This window comes from Schistocerca piceifrons, unplaced genomic scaffold, assembly GCF_021461385.2.
Source record: "Schistocerca piceifrons isolate TAMUIC-IGC-003096 unplaced genomic scaffold, iqSchPice1.1 HiC_scaffold_936, whole genome shotgun sequence".
Classification (NCBI taxonomy): Eukaryota; Metazoa; Arthropoda; class Insecta; order Orthoptera; family Acrididae; genus Schistocerca; species Schistocerca piceifrons.
Window position 1 is genome coordinate 4,090,565 of NW_025729208.1, and position 5,000 is coordinate 4,095,564.

General features: G+C 53.8%; 1 non-coding gene across 1 annotated transcript in view; it reads left to right on the top strand.

Moving 5' to 3' along the window:
- The first annotated feature begins 3,865 nt into the window (after window positions 1–3,865).
- LOC124772171 overlaps window positions 3,866–5,000 on the top strand; it is a 1,909-nt gene continuing 774 nt past the window's right edge. The window contains exon 1 of the ribosomal RNA XR_007013840.1: window positions 3,866–5,000. This exon is cut by the window's right edge and continues 774 nt beyond it. This is a non-coding gene — a ribosomal RNA (small subunit ribosomal RNA).

The following is a 5,000-nucleotide window of genomic DNA, read 5'->3' on the forward strand; positions in this document are numbered from 1 at the left end:
ACATCACAATAGTACCTCCTGTCACAGCGCACAAACAATGACATGAGTCAAAGACACAGGTCTGACACAAGCATAGAATTGGAGCGCCGCCTCTAATAAGCCAAAGGTGCATCCTGACGTGACAAATCTCATCATGTCACAAGCATTCACTTACTATAATCACTATCAACGAACCTGCCGCCCCGCCCCCCCCCCCCCCCCCACACCTTTCCTTACAACAACGTGTAACCTAACCTAACCCATGTTGTACCTTAACCTAACCCATGTTGTACCTTAACCTAACCCATGTCTGTGCCTTAACCTAACCCATGTTGTGCCTTAACCTAACCCATGTTGTCCCCTAACCTAACCCAAGTTGTCCCCTAACCTAACCCATGTTGTCCCTTAACCTAACCCATGTTGTGCCTTAACCTAACCCATGTTGTGCCTTAACCTAACCCATGTTGTCCCCTAACCTAACCCATGTTGTCCCCTAACCTAACCCATGTTGTGCCTTAACCTAACCCATGTTGTCCCCTAACCTAACCCATGTTGTGCCTTAACCTAACCCATGTTGTCCCCTAACCTAACCCATGTTGTCCCCTAACCTAACCCATGTTGTCCCCTAACCTAACCCATGTTGTGCCTTAACCTAACCCATGTTGTGCCTTAACCTAACCCATGTTGTCCCCTAACCTAACCCAAGTTGTCCCCTAACCTAACCCATGTTGTCCCCTAACCTAACCCATGTTGTGCCTTAACCTAACCCATGTTGTGCCTTAACCTAACCCATGTTGTGCCTTAACCTAACCCATGTTGTCCCCTAACCTAACCCATGTTGTCCCCTAACCTAACCCATGTTGTGCCTTAACCTAACCCATGTTGTCCCCTAACCTAACCCATGTTGTGCCTTAACCTAACCCATGTTGTCCCCTAACCTAACCCATGTTGTCCCCTAACCTAACCCATGTTGTCCCCTAACCTAACCCATGTTGTGCCTTAACCTAACCCATGTTGTGCCTTAACCTAACCCATGTTGTCCCCTAACCTAACCCATGTTGTCCCCTAACCTAACCCATGTTGTCCCCTAACCTAACCCATGTTGTCCCCTAACCTAACCCATGTTGTCCCCTAACCTAACCCATGTTGTCCCCTAACCTAACCCATGTTGTCCCCTAACCTAACCCATGTTGTCCCCCTAACCTAACCCATGTTGTCCCCTAACCTAACCCATGTTGTCCCCTAACCTAACCCATGTTGTGCCCTAACCTAACCCATGTTGTGCCCTAACCTAACCCATGTTGTGCCCTAACCTAACCCATGTTGTGCCTTAACCTAACCCATGTTGTCCCCTAACCTAACCCATGTTGTCCCCTAACCTAACCCATGTTGTCCCCTAACCTAACCCATGTTGTCCCCTAACCTAACCCATGTTGTGCCTTAACCTAACCCATGTTGTCCCCTAACCTAACCCATGTTGTCCCCTAACCTAACCCATGTTGTCCCCTAACCTAACCCATGTTGTCCCCTAACCTAACCCATGTTGTCCCCTAACCTAACCCATGTTGTCCCCTAACCTAACCCATGTTGTCCCCTAACCTAACCCATGTTGTCCCCTAACCTAACCCATGTTGTGCCCTAACCTAACCCATGTTGTCCCCTAACCTAACCCATGTTGTGCCTTAACCTAACCCATGTTGTGCCTTAACCTAACCCATGTTGTCCCCTAACCTAACCCATGTTGTCCCCTAACCTAACCCATGTTGTGCCTTAACCTAACCCATGTTGTGCCGTAACCTAACCCATGTTGTGCCTTAACCTAACCCATGTTGTGCCTTAACCTAACCCATGTTGTGCCTTAACCTAACCCATGTTGTGCCTTAACCTAACCCATGTTGTGCCTTAACCTAACCCACGTTGTCCCCTAACGTAACCCACGTTGTCCCCTAACGTAACCCACGTTGTCCCCTAACGTAACCCACGTTGTCCCCTAACGTAACCCACGTTGTCCCCTAACGTAACCACGTTGTCCCCTAACGTAACCCACGTTGTCCCCTAACGTAACCCACGTTGTCGCCTATCGTAACCCACGTTGTCGCCTAAACCTGCTCTGTAATTGTTATACGACTCGTTCAATTAGTGTAGTGTTGCCCACCCCGCAACCCTCGCAATATAGTTCGCTACTCGCACTGCCCGCTCCCCTGTGTATCGCTTCATGTTAAACACCTTGCAAGTCTTGCTGACTTTCCACATGCTCCTGCTGTACACTGTAATGTGGATGGCAGCAGGGCGTACATGCCGCCCCCCCCCCCCCCACCTCTCCCCACGTCCCCACCTTGCCCCCTGCCTTCGCAAGGTGGTTGGTGACAAGTTTGCATGTTCAATGCCCTTCGCATGCGACGTACGCAGGCTACGTTGTGGTGCGGCCTGTGTCAACTGTCCGCTGATGTCGTACGCGTGAACCACAATCTGTACTGCACATTCGTCCTTATGTACTGAATGATACATCGTGGCACATGTGTGACCGTACAACGACTGCGCCCAAAAACGGCGGACCATACAGTGCAAATATTGTGCACGCAGCTACGTGTCGTCTCCCTATGAGAGCTGGATTGCAGTGTGGTACGCCATAGAGACGTGTGGGAGGAACGGACGCCGTGGATGGCGATCAGCTCGGACCTAGTCGTCTCTCCTCACACACCGTGATGGCATGGTGCAGCGCGTTCCATATCTGCGACATGCTACAGAAGCCGGTTGACAGTCGTTCGAGCAATGGACATCGCATACGTACGGGGGCCACCTTCCACGTATTGTCTAGGCGTGCACATTTTGTTGCGTGTATGTGGGCAGACGTAGTGTGGCGTGACACCTGACACAGGCATGCAATAATGGTTGAAGTTGCAAATGGCGATGGACGCCTACGTTTTCTGGTGAAGTTACGCAAATGAAGAAATGGTAACCCGTTGTGGTGCGGTTGTTCTCGCTAGGGGTGAATCGGTGATGGCGACGATAGGTTGAGGTACTAACCGGTTGTTCCAGCGATACCCACCATGCCGACGAAACTGAACGGCATCTGGGTGTGAAGCGATACGCGGCGGTGGCTGGGTGGGACCGTCCCCGGCCGGTGAGGGGGCGCCTCCCGGCGTGCTGGCCGCGCGGTGCGTGGGCGCACGCGCTACAGCCGGCTGGTGGGGGCGGCCAGTGGCAGGCGCGCCGGCCGACGGACGCGGCAGGCGTCGCAGCTGCGCGCCGGCGCACCCTGCGCGCGGCGCCGTGCGGCCAAAGTAGGTCCTCGCGGGCCCGGTGCGAAGCGCGGTGGACATCTGCAGTGTGCTGGTCCGATTGAGGACTGTGTGCGTTGAGGATGCGCCGCCGCCCGGCGCTCGGCGCCGCGACGCCGTCTGCTGCTCGGTCGCCCCAGCGGTTCTCGCTGGTGGTTTGTATCGCAGCTGTGCGGATGTGTTGGCGTGTGCGCTGTGCTGGGAGAGTTCGCTTCGGCACCCAAGTGTGGGCTTTTGTCCTTCTGTGGCGCTGGCGTTGGAGCTGCCGGTCACCGTAGGTGGCGCGTGTTGTCTCCCGCCGGCAATGCCACGACAGCACGCTCCCGGGCCTCTGTCGGCAGCGGCAAGCTCAGTTGGGAGCACGGGTGGTCGCACCGAAAGCGTCTACTCGCCTAACTCCGGGCGATTGCGCCTCTCTCGAACCCGACCAAGTACTTGGGACGGCGCTGCGCGCCGCCGGGACCTGAGAGGGTTTCGAGGTGTATTGTGCAGGGGAGCTCAGCCTCCTCCTGTTTGCAGAATGATTGAGCGGACGCTTGCGTGTTCGCGCGGGCCCCCGGGACACACTCCCGGGCGGCCGGCTGCTCAGCTCTAGTTGACGCAGCTCCCTGGTTGATCCTGCCAGTAGTCATATGCTTGTCTCAAAGATTAAGCCATGCATGTCTCAGTACAAGCCGCATTAAGGTGAAACCGCGAATGGCTCATTAAATCAGTTATGGTTCCTTAGATCGTACCCACGTTACTTGGATAACTGTGGTAATTCTAGAGCTAATACATGCAAACAGAGTCCCGACCAGAGATGGAAGGGACGCTTTTATTAGATCAAAACCAATCGGTCGGCTCGTCCGGTCCGTTTGCCTTGGTGACTCTGAATAACTTTGGGCTGATCGCACGGTCCTCGTACCGGCGACGCATCTTTCAAATGTCTGCCTTATCAACTGTCGATGGTAGGTTCTGCGCCTACCATGGTTGTAACGGGTAACGGGGAATCAGGGTTCGATTCCGGAGAGGGAGCCTGAGAAACGGCTACCACATCCAAGGAAGGCAGCAGGCGCGCAAATTACCCACTCCCGGCACGGGGAGGTAGTGACGAAAAATAACGATACGGGACTCATCCGAGGCCCCGTAATCGGAATGAGTACACTTTAAATCCTTTAACGAGTATCTATTGGAGGGCAAGTCTGGTGCCAGCAGCCGCGGTAATTCCAGCTCCAATAGCGTATATTAAAGTTGTTGCGGTTAAAAAGCTCGTAGTTGGATTTGTGTCCCACGCTGTTGGTTCACCGCCCGTCGGTGTTTAACTGGCATGTATCGTGGGACGTCCTGCCGGTGGGGCGAGCCGAAGGCGTGCGACCGCCCCGTGCGTGCTCGTGCGTCCCGAGGCGGACCCCGTTGAAATCCTACCAGGGTGCTCTTTATTGAGTGTCTCGGTGGGCCGGCACGTTTACTTTGAACAAATTAGAGTGCTTAAAGCAGGCAAGCCCGCCTGAATACTGTGTGCATGGAATAATGGAATAGGACCTCGGTTCTATTTTGTTGGTTTTCGGAACCCGAGGTAATGATTAATAGGGACAGGCGGGGGCATTCGTATTGCGACGTTAGAGGTGAAATTCTTGGATCGTCGCAAGACGAACAGAAGCGAAAGCATTTGCCAAGTATGTTTTCATTAATCAAGAACGAAAGTTAGAGGTTCGAAGGCGATCAGATACCGCCCTAGTTCTAACCATAAACGATGCCAGC